Raw genomic sequence first — 21001 nt, 5'->3', positions numbered from 1 at the left:
TGGTGAGGGGTCCTGTCTCTCTGCTTCCTGGCCACCAGGTTCTGAGCTGCTGTCCTCTCCCATGACCTTCTGCCATGACGTTCTGCCATGATGGGCCCCAGAGTTACGGAGTCAGCCCACCATGGATTGAACCTCTGAAACCTTGAGCCAAAATAAATGTGTCCTCCTCTAAGTTGTTTTTGCTAGGTCTTCTGGTCACAGCAATGAAAGAGCCAACCAGATCAGGGTCTCCTCGTGTCTTGAAGCCATGATCTGTTCTGATTCTTGGGTGTTCATGTCCTTCCTTTGGCCAAGGATTTCCGATATCACCCTGAATGTGAATGCACCTCCACATTAGATCATCCACCCTGAAAGGGGGAAAAGATGACTGACATGTCTTACACAGCCACAGGGACCCAGCCGTAGTTAAAGGTCTGTTGAGTTTAGTCTGAGTCACGACTGTATGATTCTTGTTCTCATGTGGATTGTATGTGGGGGCCTTATTAAAAGGGGAAGGACCCTGAGCTGATTTCTGGAGGGCAAACAAGGGGGTGAACTTGAGAATCCTGGAACAGAACAGGGGGGCCCAGGTTCATGGATGTGGGAAGCCGTTCTGTGGCCCAGAGAAAACAGGGTGCTGGGCAGACAGCAGCTTCCACAAAGAGACGTTCGCTTGACATTCAGTGAGTGATCATAACACGAGTGTCACAATTGGACTCATTTTTCACATAATCTAAGGAGAAGAAAGGGGCCCATGGGTGGCAGTGTGTCAGTTTCCATTCCACTGTAACCCTGTCAGGGAGAAGAGACATTAAAGTCTCAGGAAGGAGCCCATTAGGCCAAGTAAACATCATCACAGCAAAACATTATTGGCTCCCTGACATTGAAGACACTTTAGAGACGGTTATTTCCTGAGTTGGGAAATCGGAGCCAGGCATTTTCAATGGAATGAGTTTTGCAACCTCTAACATGTTTGAGAAAAAGAAATATTTTGACCCTCCATTCCAATAATGTATAATGTAGAATGATCTCACAGGTAAATCAGCAGAGAAGCCCTTGGCTTCATCACAGAAAGGCTGCTTCCTCTCCACCTGCCTTCCCGTCTGGAGAACTGCCTCGGCTCCCACACTGCTCTCTGGGCTTTCGAAAAGTGTCGCGACCCCTTGCCCGCAAGGAAGACGCAACTCAGGAATCTTCTTTCAGCAGTTTATTCAGGTCCTTGATACTTTTTCTTCTTCCCTCCTGGATGCCCCTCCCAGCCTTAATAAAGCACCTCAAGCCCCAATGCGAAGCTGCCACGTGGACTTTTCTCACAGGGTGCCAAGTCACAGCATGCCAACTCATTCTGATAAGAAGTTGTTTGTCACAGACTACAGGGGAAACCAGCGCCATCTTGTAATGGCGGCCACAGTTCACAGAAACGGCTCACCACAGTTCCCCCTTTTTTGTTTTTATACGACAATACAGGCGAGAGTAGAGGTCCTATCCCACTGTGCAGAAGTGGCTGCATAGTATGGCTCAGCCCTAAGGAGGCGCCTTCCCCAGATCCGAGGCCATATCAGCCGACGCCTTTTTTCGTGGGGCGGGGCGTGGATAAGGTGGGGTAAGGAAGGACGTCAAACCCGCATGCAATAGGACATGCTCTCCTTGAGGTCCACTCCAAGGATCACTCAAGTGCAGTGCCTTGCCTCGCATCCTGTACCGTGACGATGGTGGACGGAGGGGGATAGCTGAGGCTGAACTGTGGCTGTGTACAACGACAAACAAGTTGACAGCACCCTGAAAGAAAGGCACGGACTTTAAAGCGATAGAGAAGCACTAGTGTGGAAACCCATCTGCGTGCAATGGCAGCAAGACCGGCAGAGTGCAAGGGCTTTCCAACACTAAGAGAACAGCGAGGAAAGACATGTCGATCCCAGTGCAATGTTATAATAACTTGGGGTGCAACGACCATGTCAAAGATTTACTGTTTAAGATGCGCAAGCCAGACTTGAGGTGAATTGCCATTTTCTAAAGCTGCAAGAGCTTGTATGATCATAGCCTTATCGTGAGCATTTCGGGCCTTGAGGCGACAGAGAAACCACAAACAGAGGAACATACCAAAGCAACACATTGCACCAAAAATGCCTACTCCCACCCACTCCTTAAAAAAGGAAAAAGCAGAAGAAATCCAACGGGTAAATTGTCCCAAAGTCACTGGTACGACACGGGTGTTATTCAAAACAGCAATCTGAGTTAGTTGAGACTGGATCAAGTTTTCTGCTTCCATGGACCAGGTTTCGGATAAATACTCTCCGATGATGCATGGGGCATTTCTGGAATCATAAAATCTGACAGAGGTTATACATAAATGTGCTCGTTGATCAATACAACCCAAAAGCACCAAGTCAGCCAATTCTTCTACCTGAGCTTGGAGTAAATCTATTCTTTGGTTGGCAGCTAAAATCCCTGACAAAATATGTTGATTAATTTTACTTTGAGATTCGAGTATGTTGGAAGTTTGTTGAATAACCTGATTAATAGTGGCAGCAGTTTGGACCTGATTAAGAGCCTGTTTGCATTCAGCAAGCTGTTCCTTAATCTTCACTTTATCAGTTAAAAGAGCATCCTTTACCAATCTCCATAGAGAGAAAGTAGCAATCGGGACTCTATCTGGACCCTGGTCCCTCAACAACTTTTGGAGATCCTGCTTTACCAAATCCCAATCACTGTTATTAAGAAAGCCTCCTGTCAGAAACCAAGGATAAGCCTGGGCTATAGCTTTAACGAATTTAGTTGTTGTCTTGGTTTTTATTTCTGTTTCTTGTTTGCTTAACAGTTCTTTAACTTCGTTGGCCAGACGAAGTTTCACTGTTGAGTGACCCATGGTATGTACCCTGTCTCTTTAAATTATCTTTGATCCAATCTTCCCCCTTCTCCCTTAGAAGGTGAGCCTCCTCCGCTTACCTCTGCTTTCTGAATCTCGGTAAGGACCTCCAGATGCTAAGTCCGGCTAACGGAAACCGAGTCCGGCGAGAGACGTCGAGGTTAAAAAATAAAAAAAAAATCACAGGACACCAAGGTTCTTTATCCAGGAGGAGGCATGTGTGCCTTTTTTTTTTTTTTAAATTTCTTTTTATACTTTGGAACAATTTTTGAAAACCTTAGAATCTATAAACAAATTATTATATTTTGATAAGAAATATCAATGAAAATAAAGCTAAAACCTTTAGATATTTTGGAGAAATAATTATAATAATTTATCATTTTATGAGTTTGAACAATAACCTTGAGAATTAGAAATTACTTGATTGTATTTTTACTTAAAAGCAAATTTATAGTAAACACATTTATCTCAAATATCTGTAACTGAAAAGGCAGAGTATCTGATAAATGTAAATATAAAACATAAATTATAGGTTTTCTGTTGAAGAAAAACAATTAGGCAAATATATATTAACTTAACTAATTAATTAGGCATGTGCTAATTAATTTATAGATTAACAAATATAGGTTATCTAAATATCTAAACACATATATATATATTAAGAATAAGAACATAACTTATAATTGTATTAACTTTATGTAACCACGTGGTCTTAAAATATTTGGATCCATTTAAATTTATTTTTAACTAGGAGTGCACTCTTCTATGTGACGTCACTTGATGTAACTGAAATAAGATCCTTGAGTACACATTTTTATTTTTATAGTTAGCAATGAAAATAAGGATTTTTTGGTCATCACAGGAACTTTGCCGGCTTGTTCCTGTGGCAAGCAAATGCATCCTCATAACCTTCAAAATTAAAAGTAAAATATAAAGAAGCATATTTGATATCTCTCATCAATAGAACTTTATTCAGTAACACAACTATAGAGAAAAAGTCAGGTTATTTAACTTAGAATTAGCTTAAATTTAGGACTGTAACATAGAAACCTGTGGAATTAAATTTTGTCTGAAAAAGATATCTTTCATTAGCATTTACAGGTAGGCATTTTTTATAAATACAGGCTCTGAGCAGCTCCGGTAGAAATCTGAAACACAGCAGTACAGGTTAGTGGCTGGAAAGCGGGACCAGAAGTCCTGTCTGAGTGACTGTGGAAGAACCAATCAGAAGCCCGAAAAGGTGTGGGAGGTGGGACCAGGAAGCTACTCTTCCGGCCAGGCACCCCATGGTTACCATGGTGATGCAAACAACATGGAGTCCGTTGCCCATTTTTGGGGCAAAAGTTCTCCAAGTTTTCCTAGCCAATTGCATTTTGTTTGAGTTTGTCTGTATTTTTTCGCGCCTGGCCATGATCTTACTGCGGTAGCAGTTTGTTCTGTCTCTGTGACCTGCGGTTGCAGCTCTTGTATATCCTGCACTTCCTGGCGTTCCCCTGGGGAGTCTACAGATAGAAAGGGGTTGGTCCGTGGGAGGTGACAAAGTCGCCCACTCCCCGGGGCACCATTCCGTCCCTGGATTGCCCAGTAGACCTTGGGGCGGGCCCCTGTTCCCGTTTTGAGGGCAGCGGCCAGAACCTGTCCAGTAATATGAGCTCCATCAATATCTTTACAAGCTCGAATCATGTCATCAACACTCTTTGCTCTGGTAGATTTAATAGCATTTTGGCAATAGGAGTTTACATTTTTAAGAGCCAATTGCTTAAAGACCAGCGTTGCTTGTTCCAAGTTAGGGAATATTTTTCCTGCTACCTGCATCAATCAGGCAATGAAGTCAGAATAAGGCTCAGAGGGTCCTTGAGCAATTTTTGAAATTTTTGTTTTAGCATTTAAAATAGGTAGAGCCTTCCAAGCCTGAACGGCTGCTGCAGCTATCTGAGCATAGACCCCAGGATTATAATTAATTTGTTGATTTATGATAGCATATAATCCCAAGCCTGTTAACATTTCAAGGTTACGCCGTGGGAAGCCGGCGTCCTGATTGACTTGGGCTAGCTCGCGACACCTCTCTTGATTTTCACTTTTCCACAACAAAAAATCCCCTCCGGACAACACAGCCATGCAAAGCTGTTGCCAGTCACTAGGTGTCGGCTGATTGGCAGGGGTCTGTAATTAGTAACTGCCTCCTTTAGTTGTTTAATATCCTTAAAGGCTAAAGGAACATGTATTCTGGCCGGCTGTCCATCGGCATCCAAGTTTTCAATTACTGGGAAGTTTGGGCCGTCTTAGGCTGCCACTGAACACCCCCCAGCCTTCTGGGGTTGTCCTTGTCCCAATCGGGGTTACAAGGAGGGAGCATGACTGCATCGGGGCCGTAGGTGCTTTAAATCTCGACTTTTTTAATCGACCCTCCAGTTCTTCTATCTCCCTTTCCAGTTTTTCCTCCTGCCAGCTGTTACCCTGGAGCCCAGTTAGTAACTCCCTTATCTTAGAAATGTAGTCAGCACTGTGAAGCCCAGCTGAAGGCCAGAGGCCTTGTTTACATATTTTTGTGAAAAACTAGTAAGGGAGTGTCCAGCGCCTGGAGTGCTGATTTTTTCAGACAGTGGCCAAGTAAAACAGGGCAACATGAAAATAGGAAGTTTTATCTATATTGAACTTTTTTGTAGAGATTCTTTTGCTGAAAGTCCTAAAATAAGCCATGGTGAATATTCTGGAGAAGGTCAGTTAAGACTGTTCTGTGGGCCTGGTAGGGAGGGGGAAGATGAGAAGGCGGGGTTGAGAGCGGCTAGGGTGGATCTAATTCCTCAGAACTGTCCGAGCTACTTGTGTCCTTGGGAGTTTTTAACTCAGTCAAGTCTGGATAGAGCCTTCTCCTCTGTTTAACTTCAGACTCCCTTATCTGTTTACCACTCTTACTCCTAAGACTTTCTGTTACCTCGCTATGTGACCCCTCTGATTTTTCTTCATGCAATTGCTCAAGAACAGCCTGGCCCTCGCTCACAGCTTTCTGGCATTTACCATCCATTATACACCCCCTCACTAATTTCCAAAGCGGAATGGTACCGCCCCTGTGTCCAGCAATCCCACAATAGATTTACCTTCTATGCTTAACTCCAAAGTGGGGCGATTGCTCATATTCAGTGACAAATAGGCACAATTTCCTCCGGTGGCACCAATCTCATCTCCCGTCCGTGACCTTGAGTCAGAAGGGAAGTGGGTATGCAAGCTAGGCAAAATTAGTAATTGAGCAATCCGATCCCCTGGAGAGATAGACACAATGCCCCTTGGAGCTTCCACCATAACCTTTACTGTCCCTACAGCATCAGGGCTGATGACTCCAGGGAAAACATGAAGACCTTGCAAGATAGAGGATGCACGTCCAATTAGCAAACCTACAGTGCCAGGTGGTAAAGGCCCTTTAAACTCAGTTTCTACCAATTGGACTCCCATCTTAGGTGTCAATACGAGTCTGGAGGTGGAACAGAGGTCCAATCCTGCGGCGCCTGTAGTGGCTCTCCGCGTTTCATGGGATGGCGTAGAGACGGCCATGTCTCAGGTTCGGGTGTGACATTCTCCATTGCCCCATATATTTGTGGGCCCTGGGGTCGGGGGCCCCGTTGGCCGTTTTTTGGCCCAGCTGAAACAGGCTGTCCATGGATGTCTCTCACTGATTGACACTCTCTTGCCCAATGTTTCCCCTTTTTGCATCTTGGACACAACCCTGGTAGACGAAGGCCATTGGAAGGGCCACCGTAAGGAGGTCCAGTAAAACTGTCTTTTTTGGGACATTCCCGTCTGAAATGACCAGATTGACCACAATGGAAGCATGTTCTGGCACCAGGACCGCCCCCTTTGGCAATCCGAAGGACAGCAGCTGCAAGACCTGAATTAGTTAAAGGTCCTCCAATCTCTCTACACACCTTCATCCATGCTTCTATGCCCTTGTTTTTATAAGGAGTGATTGCTGCTTTACATTCCTTGGTGCATTGCTCAAAAACCAATTGCTTGATAAGGGGCATGGCTCTATCAGGATCCCCAAAAATCTTTCCAGCGGCATCTACCATCCTTGCAACAAAATCTGAAAAGGGTTCTGTAGGGCCTTGTAGAATCTTGGTCAAATTACCAGATACCTCTCCTCTATTTGGAAGTGATTTCCATGCCCGAATGCAAATGCTGTTAATTTGGTCATATACCTCAAGAGGAAATCCTGTCTGTTGATTAGCAAATCTCCCCTGCCCCAAAAGCATGTCCTTATCCCAAGCGGGGTGTCCCGCCGCATGGTTTTGGGCGGCCTGCTCTATTGCGCCCTCTAGCACAAATGCTCTCCAGTCCAAATATTTACCCGGGGAAACGCAAGCCCGAACAAGGCTAGCCCAGTCAGAGGGAGTCATGCAGTATCTAGACAAACCCTCCACCTGAGTTAGTGTGAAGGCGGCATCCACCCCATAAGTACGCACGGACTCCGCCAGGGTCTTCACAATTTTGAAATCTAAGGGTTCATGGAATCTTCCCCTATTGTCATCCTGAAAAATTGGATAAGCAAGACCCATCTCAGCATTAACAGCCCTCCATGTTTGGGCATGGAAAGCTCTCCCCGAAACACCCCCACCATACGGCGGTGGATCTGGAGGATCATTTTTCTTGAGCCCCTGTTTATTTCTGTTCCCTTCTCCCATACCTACACTCCCTAGCTGACAAGACAGCCTCCCAAGCTCCTCCTCCTCATCCTCCTCTTTCTCTGACCCACTTTCGCATGGGGGTGTGCTCAGCGCACTGAGATCTGGATACAATCGTCTCCTCCCCTGTTTCACATTCCGTACATTCCCATCCTTCTGAGATATCTCACTTCTTGCCGGAGACAGCCGCCTCCTCCCCTGTTTCATGCTCCGCACACTCCCATCCTCCTGAGATACTTCACTTTCTGCCGTTTCTGACTTCTCCTCATGTAATTGCTCTAAAACTTCCTGTCCTTTAGTAAGTGCTTCCTGACATCTGCCATCTGTGAGGCAACTACGGACCATCTTCCAAAGGGGTATCACCCCACCCTCTAATATGCCCTGCTCAGAAGCAAAGTCAAGGTCTTTGCCTAATTTATCCCAGCTAGGTATAGTAAGGCTGCCCGAGAATGCAAACCACGGTGCAGCAATATCTATCTTCTGTAAAAATCTCTCTAAAGTACTACGTTTCACTTCCAGGCCCTTGGAACGTAACAGGTCATCTAGGGCCAGGAGGAGCGGACTTGAAGACGCGGCACCCATGACACAACAACAAAAGACGCACAAAAAACAACAAGAGATAGCACAAAAAACAAAAACGAGATGACACAACAAAAGAAACACAGAAAACAAAAGTGAAAGTACACAGTGCAGCTGCAATAAATATGAGGCTCTCTCTTTCTTTGCAGAGGAGCTGACCCCGCTTTGGACGCGGATCCCACTTACTGGGACTATCCCTGCTTTCATTGCAGATCCCACTTACCTGAGACTAACCGGTGCACCACCCCTGACTGACTGAAAGTTCTGGTTCCCGGGTCTCGGCGCCACTTGTCGCGACCCCTTGCCCGCAAGGAAGACGCAACTCAGGAATCTTCTTTCAGCAGTTTATTCAGGTCCTTGATACTTTTTCTTCTTCCCTCCTGGATGCCCCTCCCAGCCTTAATAAAGCACCTCAAGCCCCAATGCGAAGCTGCCACGTGGACTTTTCTCACAGGGTGCCAAGTCACAGCATGCCAACTCATTCTGATAAGAAGTTGTTTGTCACAGACTACAGGGGAAACCAGCGCCATCTTGTAATGGCGGCCACAGTTCACAGAAACGGCTCACCACAGAAAAGTAATCAGAAAATTAGGATAATACACTGGAAACATGTCCGTGGCCCAGAGCCACGTTTCCACATGGCTGGCGTGCCCACCGGCTATCCTGGCACGGAGTCAAGTTCACTGACGGGGCGTCGCCACGGAATCCGTGGACGTCTAGATAATTAATCCCTGATTATGGCAAAAATTAGATTTATAATAGAGGAGAGTGAGCCAAGGCTGCATTTGGGAGACCTAGAGGGAAATTGAAAAGTAAAACTAGGACTGCGCCAACTCAGAGCCTGGGAGAGAAACCAGGGCAGCAGCAAACAGGGTCCAGATGGCTCCCTGCCCTCCCGAGAGGATTTGCAAGTTGAGGTCAGCTTGGAGAATAAATCCTCCCACCTGGACGTCCAGGGGGACTGCTGGCCATCGGGAGTTCCTTCCCGGCAGGAAGCGAGCACAGCATCTTCTTTCTTGGTTGTCGGATTGGCAGGCAGCCTGGGGAGAAGGGCTTGGTGCGCTCCATGTTGGAGGCCTCTCTTTTGATTTCCAGTTCTCAGGCCAGGAGCCTCTTTGGCAAGAAGCCTTTCCGTTCCTCGGAGCTTCGAGTTCCCATAACCTGCCACAGCAGTGTGTTGTCCCTGTAGGAAGAAGGCGCAGGGTTAGCTGATGCCTTAGGAATAACTCAGAGGGAGTTCCCAACATGTCACTGTCCCTCCGGGTCCAGAGGAACCAATGTCAGAGAGGGACTAGCTAAAGATAAAACGTGTCTGTGGCGAAGACCCTGCGTTTCTATCTTGGAGTCAGCAAAGCGTTTCTGGTCTGGAAGTTCAGGGTTCAAATCCCACTCCATCCCTCCTCCCTGAGGGATGCTTGGAAAATCCCTTAATCATGTGACTGTCAGTCTCACCATGAGACACACAGGACCATTTGTGACCGGAAATGCTCCTGAGTCCTCAGATTAAAGGACTCGGTTGACATTTTGTCACCTGCCCCTAAGGAACCTGGAAGTGCTCAGAACCCACAGAGCCCCCAAGACAGGAGATCTGGAGGCTTTCAGCACGTCCGGGGTGGGGGGCCAGAGTGAGAGGTTGGGAGGCAGCAGATGTGGAGCAGCGCAGTCCTTCCACTCCACTGCCACTCGATCCAGTGACCTACCTGGCACTCGACCCTCCCCCAGTTCAAAACAAAAATAAAAACAAAACAAAACTTCATGTATGTTAAAAAAATGCACCAGTTCCTGAAAACACAAAGAATGGCTCACAGAATCCCCTGTCTGAGCAGGGTTGGTGGCCACAGTGTCCTGATGCTTGATAGTCCTCCTTGTCCCTCTGGTAACTGTTAGTGATGTCATGGTCGTGAGGACATCCAAGTTGGCCACCCCAGAATGCACTCCGTCCCGGTGGCCATGCAGAGGGGCTTCGGAGGCAGGGACAGCTCTGGAAAGCTGTCCTTTTTTGGGGACTGGGGGGACAGCATCTGTAGTAGAAGTAAACAGAGGCGGCAAAGAGGCTTCCTCTGAAGCCCCCTCATCCAGATACATCCCGAGGCCATCCGGGGACGTCCCATATTCTGCAGTCTCTTACCCATGTGGCTTTGTCTGGTGACAGGGCCACATTGACATCTTCCTCCCTCCCACCCATGGTACCTCGTCTTCCTCCCGGGCCTGGGGCCTGCTTCCTTCCGTAGCCCCGATGGTGCTCTTCCGGCCGCAGCCACAGGCCCTGTCTGTGCCTCCCAGGGTGGATCCCATGCTTCTGAACACTATCAGCAGATGCGTGTGTCTCCCCCTCTGCTGATCTGAGTACGGTCAGTTTATTTCATGGACTAAACTCACTCAACTTTCAGAGGGAAACTTGAACTTCCCTACGATTGAAATATGCCTCCACCTGGTCCTTGGCTGGAGACAGGGATGGAGCAAAGAAAAGTGATTTGCATGTCCACAGAAAATGGTCACCCTGCAAAACCAAACGCAAAACGAACAACGAACATTTTCCTAGCAGATTTGTAAGAGGAATCACCAGAAAGATGCATCGGATGCATCGGCATGCCGATGAAGAGGGAGGGTCTCAGTGGTGGGACTTTTACACCTGGCTGCACAGGTGAAGCACCTGGGGAGCTTAAAAACAGTGTCCAGGCACCCAGTCCACCAAGGGACCACGACTAATTTCCTGGGGAGTGTCACAGGAAACCCAGATCACAGCTCTCAAGGTGACTGTAACATACGGTTGGGTTTGAGAACCGATTCTCTGACATCGGGTCTTTATGGTGCTTTGGAGGTGCCTGATGTTGGCATTTATGTAGCCCTTCCCAACGACGTCCAGTGACAGCCCAGCAGAGAGCCCTGTCCCCAAAGGATACTGCTGGTGGTTGTAACTGCGGACAGGCAGAGTGGGTGGAGTGGTCACTGAGCTTAGGAGGTGGCAGCTGTTCAGATTCTTGGAGCTGATGTCCCACAGGGAGGCTGCGGGGCCGAGGCTGTGCCCTCAGGTGGAAGGGAAGGTGGGAGAGGCCTGGAGAAGCAGCAGGTGAGGTCAGCAAGGGAACCAGCTCTGTGCATCTCTTCCTGCTGCCTGTGAAAAGTAGATCAAAGGCCCTCACAGCCAGCCTCCAGAGAGAAGCCTTCGGAGGGCAAGCTGGACCCCCACGGAGCTGGTGTGTTGTGTCCTCAACAAGAAAACCTGAGAAGCTTCCGGAGGTGAAAGAAACCCGGGAACCGGCTGTGACCTCTGACGTCACACCCGTACTAGCTGGCAGCTGACCTGAGCACTGTTTGACACGTGAATCTTGAGTGATTCTTCCTGCTGACCATCTCAGGGACACCCCGCCATCTGCCATGTCCATCAAGGCCTGGGAAAGCGCCGCCCCTCCCCCACATTCCTCTCCACCTTTCCCTCACAGGCCTGGTCCCCTCTGTGGTCTCCTGTGTTTTCCTTTAACACCAAGAACACTGTCACCCCTGGCTTCCTTCTCTAGAGCTGACCCTGGTCCACTGTAAAGCAAACAAAGGTGTTTTTGTTGTTGTTGTTGTTTGTTTTATCATGAGGGCCTGTGGTAGATTTGATTCTGGATTTTATTCCCTCCCCTTTGCTGGAGGCTCCCGTACTTGCCTCTGGGCTTAACAAGCTGTAAATGCCTGTCGCACGCCACTGAGTTCTGACATGGTTTGTTGTACAACATCGATGGGACAGTGGCCATCTAGTGAAGGACCCCTTTATCTAATTGCATGTGTTAGTCAGCTTTTCATCACTGTGACAAAAATACCTGATAAAAACAACTTAGAGGGGAAACAAGTTTTTGGGGGGTTCACAGTTTCAGGGGTTCATTCATGGTCAGTTGTCTCCATTGCTGTGGGCAAGGTGAGGCAGAACATCAGGGCAGAAGGGCATGGCAGAGGAAAACTGCTCACCTCACGGCATCCATGGAGGAGAGAAGGGAGCAAGGAGCCAGGGACAGGGTTTAGTCTCTAGGGACACACCCCCAGAGACCTTCTTGCTCCAGCCATGCTCCACCTGCCTTACAGCTACCACTAGGGAGTCCATCGAAAGTAGTGATCCATCAAATGGATTAATCCATTCTCATAATTCAGTATTTTCTCCCCTGAACATTGCTATATTGCCTAACATATGAGATCTTGGGTGGACATTTTTAGATCTAAATCATTAATAGTGCAGAGAATTTAACTATTGGTACCTCTCAGCGTCCTCCACTTGGAACAGCATCTTCCACCACCTACTCCAGTGCCTGACCTGCCCATGTCTGGTCCTTGGCTATTGAGGGCCTTGCTCTGTGGATACGGCACACTTTGCTGCCTCAGATTCCACCTCCTTCCCCCAACCCCCAATAAGCATGCATCGCATCTGATCTCTTCTCTGTTTTGCTTGAGTTGTTCAAGCATCTTCTATGACAGCAGGGACTCAGAGCTTTGGAGGCAGATCTTGACCTGGACTCGCCTGTTTCTGTGAATGGGATCAGGTATATCTCCATTTCTCCAAATTTCTCCCAAGAGCAGGCTGGGGAAGCCATATAAACTCCATGGTTAGAGCCAGATTCAGGAGCCGAGATGTGTGACCTTGGACAAGGTTTCCAGTTCTTTCCCTGTAAACTGGGGGAGCTAATGCTCACCTCCCAGGAGAGTCATGAGGATTAATTCATGAAAGTCACTTGACACAGAGCCTGGCTGGTGGCAAGCACTGTGCAAGATTCTGCTATTATGATCACCCTTCAGTTCTTGTTTGGGAAAATTAATAGAAAGAAAAATTCTCCCGGAAATGTAGGTGTTGGCTTAATACTTTAGTGCCAGACTTCTCTGGGTAATGTATGCACATTCCTGTAGTGTACGATTCCACGTGAGCAAGTTCTAAGAAGCCATGGAATAAATATGGTGCAACTTTCTAGCATGCTCCTTTTGCTTGACTCTAAGATATTAGAAATACTGCTTTTACTTAATGGAAGTAATTTTTTTTTATCTTCTTCACTTGAGGAGAATTTTTCCTAGAGAAAAAAAATCACCCATGTTTATTTAAGGTTTGATAAATTTTGAAGTTGAAAATGAAACCCAAAAGGTAAAGAGCCAAGACAAAGGGAAAATTTAAGGATATTTTTTGGATTCAGGAGACAGAAAATCCAACTCAAATTGGCCTTAAACACAGAATTTATTCATTCTTGGGCCTAAAAACCAGAAAGATCTGGTTTCTTATTAGACAAAGTGGGGTTTCCCCAGTGGAGCGCATAATTTTACCTGAGCCCCAGATTGCTGTCTGCCCTCTTTGCTGCCTTTGGTGGGGACTTTATCCTCAGTCTTTGGTAGTCTCTCTCTCTCTCTCTCTCTCTCTCTCCAACTCTGTGGTCACTTGTTATGACAATAAATGGCTAAAACAGTCCCCAGGGTCCAGAGAAAAGGAACACATCCCCACTGACATGTCCTCCCTGGGTCTTGGGATTCGCCCTCTCTCTCAGTTGGCCCAAAGTGTGTCTTGTGTTCAACTTTGAATCAACACTTTGGTGGGGAGCTGAACACACCAGCTGGCTTCAGCCCACTCTTGGAGCTGGGAAGGAGACTCACTCTGCCCAGGCAAAAAAACCAGGAACAGAAGAGGGATGTGGCTGAGAGATCAGGTGGCTATTTATGGGAGAAAAGGACACGGATGTTGGGTGGTGACCCAGAGGTGCCCAACACTCCAAAGAAAGAGATGGTTACCTGGCTTTGCAGCAGATAAAAGAAGGAATTAGTTTTGACACTTGATAAAAGAAAAAATCACCTGTAATGAGATGAGATAGTGTGCATGTGTGCATGTGTGTGTGTGTGTGTGTTTGTGTATGAATATTTATTAAAGTGTATCTACTCTTCACTGTGCTTACACTGTTGTGACAGAAACCCCTTACTTGGGAAGGGATGGTAAAGGATTAATGGCTAGATGTCTGGGGAAGATACACAACATTTCTCATAAACCTTTTTGCTAGTATAAAGGATCAGTATCACAGATTTTACATTAACAATAAATTATACAGCATTTTTCTTTTTTTTACCCTATAACCGACTGATTCCTTAGAGAACGCCGTCTTGATTTTTGTAGACTCTTTGCATCAACAGCTGGCCTTTGGATGAATTTCAACCACAGTGTGACAAAACCTTGCCTCACGTAAATACTTGATGCCAAGTGGTGCCAACACGCCTGTTGGTTGTTCTCTTCACTTACGCTAACGGAGGAGGGGAGAGTGAAACAGAGATGGCGCAGGTTAGAACTTGGCTCATTTATCAGTGTGGCGATTTCTCTGCCGAACCAGTAAAGGTTTTGAATACTGGAAAAAAATCGATTTCATGTTATTCATCACTCAACGTAGCCTCCATGAAGGTTCAGGTCTAGATCATCAGCCAAACAGCCATCAGGCTCTGATTTGCCGGTTTCTGGGAGGCAAATGTTCCCACCCTGACCGATCTGGAATTTCCAACATAGGATCACTACATTACAGTCAGGCAAAGACCTGAAGCATTTTACAGCATTTTGCAGCATTTCTGCCACAGAGACAGCAGACACAGGGAACTTCAAGAGGCTAGGTAGGAAAAAAATCATTAGGTAGAGTGAAATCATCAGGGAGCAATGAGCTTCTGGTAGTTATACCTTTATTATATAATCTATTTATGCTGTTTATCTAATATTTAATAATGGGCACATTTAACAACCTGGTTGAACATTTCACAGTAGGGCTCTCATGTCCCCATGAGGGTATCCCTGCCCCCCCACATGGATTCCTCCCCAAATTATCATTAGAGTTCAGGGAACAGACAAGCGCCTGCCAGAGAATGGTGCTCTCAGAAGTGCCCTCTCACTTACCTGCAGGGAAAGTAAGAGGGTGCCCTTGGGGGATGGTCCAGAAACAACGAATTTAGCAGAAGATAGAGGTTGACTTAAGGCCCAGAGATGAGCCCGAGGACGTAGGTGCCCCCGTCCCCACCCCAACAGGGATCTGTATGTGTCTATGTGTCAGAGTTAAAATAGAATCTGAAACATGTCGGTTTTAGGAAAATAAAATAAAGAGTTCACATAAATTCCCCCATGGGAAGCCACCTGGACCAGACTCTCCAGCGTCTTGGTGAATGTCTTGTTCTTGGCTGCCATTTGGAAATCTTAGCTTATCCTCTTCTCTGGCCCCTGGTTTTTCATCTTAATGTTTTAACCAGACACGCTTTGCTGATGTCAGACTCTCCCTGGAGGAAACCGAGGCACACAGATTGGAGGGTTCCATCATGGAGGCTCTGATTCAGTAGATCTGAGTGTGAATTCTCCAGGGCTGATCCCCATGGCAGGTGGCAGAGCTACGTGTCGGGGATCCTCCTGCACGGGCCTGGGGTCGGGGATGGAGGCGCAGCTCTGTGGCACTGAGTACCCAGGAGGCAGATCAGGGCTCCCCCTGGGACAGCTGGTCTCTAGTACCTGCCCTCGGGGCAGTGACGGGTGCCACTGTGGGGTCAGAGGACCCCAGCACTCTCCTTCCTGCCTTCACATCAGCTCAGCCCTGACTGCATGGCCAGACTCCATTTGACAAAAAGAGAAAAAACATCCCATTTCCTCTGTGTGGCGAGGTGTTCTGATTGGAATGAACTCTTCAAGTTTCTCTATAACAAGAAAAACACTGGCTTCCTTCTAAGGTCTCTGCACCAGAGGGCTCGGCAAGTCGGACTTCATTCCACATGAAGAAAACATCAGTAAAAAAAATTATTAATTTAATCTGCCTCATGGGATATACCACGCTTTGGCCAAATGCAGAGAAAGTAAGGGAGCCCCACGTATCTCATTTAACATCTGAAAATTCCCAGGGATGATGATGCCATGGAGAGGTGACATAGTGAGGAGAATAAGAAAAGGTTTCATAAAATAAAAAATGATAATGAAAGTCATCACATTCAAATGAGGCTCATTCCCTGGGTTATAACAACTTCTGCGCTCAGACCTTGTTAATAGCTTTTCTTAAAAAAAAAAGATGTATTGTAGCTTCTATTTTTTCTATAAGTGTCATTAGAGCTTAATTAATCCTCTCCTAAAGGGAGGAAGAGGCAGAATGGTATTTGATCTGAGACGTGTACAGCAGCAGGCAGGGTAATCGGGCTCTGCATGTTGCCTTCCTTACCTAATCTCCTCCTGTGGCTTCTGGAAGCCAGACAGCCCTGGTCAGGGACTCCCCGGGTTCCCTTTGGGTTAGAGAAGAGGCGGTGTCAGCTGCAATCCCAGCAACTCAGGAGGCTGAGCCAGGAGGATCATGAGTTTGAGGCCAGCCTCAGCAGCTTAGTGAGGCCCTGAGCAACTTAGCAAGACCCTGTCTCAAAATTTAAAATAAATAAATAGATTGCTCAAGAGAGTCTGTAAGTTCACATGCTCAGATATAGGGACCGACGTGTTAGAAGCCAGGCACTGTGGGGACCCACTGTGAGGCAGAAAGTGATATGGCAGTAAGGGGGGGGGTACAGAAGACAGGGAAAGAGGCATCTAAAAGCCAGCAGGCAGGCCTGCTGTGACTCCAGCCTCAGACCTAGGTCTGCAGGGTGACATATAAACAAGGCCAGGAGTGTACCTCCCTCCAGCCCAGCCTGCTCTGAGATGAGAATGGGGTGTCAGGGACGGATCTTGCTTCCTGCTTTGGGAATGTGCATGTGCGTGGCTGTTCCTCCACCTGGGCCCCACCTCACCTGCTGCATGGAACCACCCCCTCCCCTTTCTTTCATTTTTCTCCTCTCCCAGCCACCACCTCCTGCTCCAGCAGGTGACGTCCAGGCCCCATCCTGTTCTAGGCTCTCCCCCATGGATTTATTTAAGGAAGCTCTGCGTAGCTCCACCTCTGTCACCTGGTCCCTTCTGTCTTCCCGGCTCCCCAGGAGACTTTCCCAGACTCTTCACCTACTGAGATCAAGTGCACCAAGAGAAACAGTGGCCCTGTTGATAAACATTTCACCTCTGTGAACAGGACACCTGGCAAGAACAAGTTAGAGGAGGAGCATGATTGGGTGACTCCACTGCTCTGGGACCCAGCTGAGACAGAACATCATGGTGGAAGGTGTGATGGAGGACAGTGGCTCAGCTCATGGCAGCCAGGGAGGAGAGAGAGACAGAGAGAGCGAGCAGGGGAGAAGGAAGGGAAGAGGGAGAAGCCGTGGGGGAGGGGAAAGGGATGAGGAACCCAGCACAAGACACAGACCCCATGGGCACACTGCCAGCAGATGGATTAATCCACTGACGAGGTTACAGCTCCATAATCTAATAACTGCCTAAAAGCCTCACCTCTGACCCTGGCTACCTTGAAATCCAAGACATGAACTTTTCAGGCAACAATCCACATCCAACCATAACAGGGCCATTTTCAATTCCCCAAGGAAGAAATCGAGGCTGGAATTTCAGTCTTCATGCTTTTTCTTAAAAAGTGCCCTAGAATGGTGTCTTCCCAGCCCTCCTCTGGCCTCCCACTGCCTCAGATCGACCATCATGTCAGTCGAGGGCTTAGAGAAAGGGAGAAGGGGGAGGATTAGAGTCCTTCGATTGGCTTCTTTCTCCACGGTTTATGTCCTTCGCCCCAGGCTCCTGAAGGAGGCCGGCTTTCGCAGCCACCAAGCCTGCTGCTGAACTGAGGGAGGAACTGATACCTGAGAGCCCCAAGCTCAGCTCTGCTTGGTGATCTTTTTTTGGAAGCAATGTACGGAGAGAGAGCAAGGCTCAGTGTCAGTTGTGACCTAGAGCGCATCTCCAAAACACAGTTTGAAGTTCCGCCACTGATTCTCCTTTCAAACAAAATGGAATAAGAGAAACTGGTTTTAACATCAAAAAGCCCAAACTTACAACCACAAAACCAGATGCAACATATGCAACCAGTTTTCAAGACATTTGGCATTGAGCACCAAAGAACGGTGACCACTGAGGAGACAAGGAACCAATGAGAAAGCTCTTCTGTGGCCCCTCATGGCTGCCTCCAAGATTCTCCAGATGGTAGCACAGCTGAGAAGAACCCAGGTAGAACCTGTGGGTTCCTGGAGGTGGAGGGACTCCTGCCTACTTAACTTCTGAGAGTTTAGAGAGCAGAGGGGCCCAGAATCCCAAGAACAGAGGACCCAAAGGGGGACAGCTCCACAGAGAGAGAACTCTGCGCTCTGCAGAGGATTTCCCTTACATATGAACAAACTACTGAACTGTGTGGGAGAGAGCTACTCAGGACCATGAAGAGGACCACCTGAAAGGTAAGCAGAAGGTCGGTCTAGTGCTTACAGGACACTAAGGACAGAGCCGACTCTGTCACCTAGCTTGAAAACTTCAAGATTCATAGAGCAGTTCTTGCCACATGGTAGACAAAATTGCCCCAGATAAATAATACCTGGGTCCCACCTAACAAATCTTAAATGCAAGACCCAAGGGGTTCAAACTGTTCCCAACCACCATAACTAGGTCCTACAACAAAACTCAAGAATATTTACGGAATACAAATGTATCCAGTACCAAACAAGTTGAAATACACAATGTCTGACATCCAATAAAAAAGTTACCAGGCAGGTGAAAGAAGCTGTAAGATATATCTATGCTAAGGAGAAAAAGAAATCAATTGAAACTAGCCCAGAAATGTCACAGAAAGTAGAATTGCAGATGAGGACATTAAAATAAATATTCTAACTCTATTGCATATGTTAAAAAAGTTAGGTAGAGACATGAAAGATCTAAAAAACAATTAAAATTCTTAGATATTAAAGACTCCAAAGTACCAGGCAGAATTAATGGCAGATCAGACACTGCAGAAGGAAAGATAAGTAAATTGGAAGACAAAGAAATAGAAGTAGTTCAAGGAGAACTATGAGGTATCTTCCATAGCCTCATAGCCATATAAGTAGGGTCTCTAATGAGGAAATTGGAAAAGTACTTGAAGAAATGCTTCCTGAAGTATTTCCAAGTTAGATGAAGATTATAAACCCACACATCCAAAGAAGCTCAATCAAATATTGCATAAATATAATATAATAAGCTCAAAAAATATTGCAAAAAAATGAGGAAAATGAAACCAGAAAAATAATCAGTGACTCAAAATCAGTGATAAAGAGATAAAAACATACAGAGAAATAGTCAGTAAAAGAGTGCCTAACAAAGATAAGCAGGCACAAGAAAGAACCTATCTTGAAAATAGTTTAAATGAGATTATTCAGCCTGAAGAATTGAAAGAAAAAAGGAATGAGAAAAATAGAGGCATGGAGACATGTCACTATGGCTCCTGATGGGACACCATCAAGTGAACCAATATCCACGTGATAGCAGTCCCACAAGGAGGGAAAGGGACAAAACATCACCAAAATGTTGAAAGCCAATGACAAAGACAATCTCGACTTGGAGAGGAGAGGGTGGACGCATCCTCAGCAGGGTTAAGAGTCTTTCTCAGCAGAACCCTGTGACCCAGGAGCAAGGGGCACATGTACTCAGTTGAGAGTCAAAGACCATGCACCAAGCCTTCTGCAGCCAGCAAATTGTCTTTCAGATGTGAAGGAGAAACGGAGGCTCAGTGGAAGCAGCAAAACCTGAGAGAACCTGGCCCTGAAGCTTGCCCTGGAGAGCATCTTGGGGAGGCTCAGTGGAAGCAGCAAATCCTGAGAGAACCTGGCCCTGAAGCTTGCCCTGGAGAGCATCTTGGGGAGGCTCAGTGGAAGCAGCAAAACCTGAGAGAACCTTGCCCTGAAGCTTGCCCTGGAGAGTGTCTTGGGGCTGAAGTGAACCTAGTTGACACTCAGGTAGCTTCAGAGCTACCTGAGGAAATACAGAATGTCGCTCTGGGGGCTCTTTGTGCCCCAGTGACAATGCTCTGGAATCAAGAGAAGAATGTCACTGAATTCATTAAAACCCGCCAAATTGTCCCCTCAAGCAGCTGAATTTCATGGCAGGTGAATTCTATCTCAATAAATCTTTTATTTTTAAAAATATGAAATCATAAAAAAGTAATGGGAGAAACAGAAGAAAATGGTGGGTGGGTCTCGTAAAAACAAATAGCAAGAAGATAGACATGAATTTAAATATATTAATTATCATATGAAATTTAAACGGTCTAAACATTCTAATAAAAGACAACAAGGTCATTCGATAACAAAAGCAGGATCTAATTATATTCTCCCTTTAAGAAATAAAGATTTGTTTCTGTTTTCTTCTGGGTGTGAACTCAGGGCCACACACATACTCAGGAAGCACTCCACCACCCCCAGCCCAGGAAATGCACTTTATATAAATACCCAGGTGAGCCAAACGTACAGGGATAGAAAAGGGGACATCATGCTGACAGTGGATATGCAAATATCAGAGAAAGCTGATTCAGAACAAAGAATAGGGAAGGTGGCCTCCTCACAGCAGAAGGGTCAGTGACTCCAGAGGGTACCACACCCCAGAACTGCCCAAAGCCCAGACGGATGAAAATGCAAAGAGGAAGAAAGACTTCCACGATGACAGTCAGGAATTCCCAACTCCTCTCTCAGGCCCTGATAGAATAGTAAGTGCGACCCAGCGAGGAGGGGGGAGGCGTGCACCTTCTGTGACCACGGGTTTGACGTCCAGCCAGCAAGATGCACAGTCTCTTCCACAGTTTTCAGAAATGAAAACAGAGTGTTCTCCAGTGTGGACCACATCCCGGAGATGAGGACCGATGTCATTAAAAGGATCTAAGTCCTTCAGCTGTGTTTTCTAGGATGGAATTAAAATAGAAATAACTAACAAAACCCCAAAAGGTTTGGAGATCTCTGGGAAACCCATCTATGTAGAAACTCACATTTCTAAATAACCCCTAAGTCAAAGAAGTCAAAAGAAAACACAACGTACTGAGAGGTGTAGAATGTTATCAGAGCGCAGGAAGAAACC

This window comes from Urocitellus parryii, chromosome 5 (assembly GCF_045843805.1).
Source record: "Urocitellus parryii isolate mUroPar1 chromosome 5, mUroPar1.hap1, whole genome shotgun sequence".
NCBI lineage: Eukaryota > Metazoa > Chordata > Mammalia > Rodentia > Sciuridae > Urocitellus > Urocitellus parryii.
The sequence above is the reverse complement of the archived record's forward strand: the minus strand, read 5'-3'. Positions refer to the sequence as shown.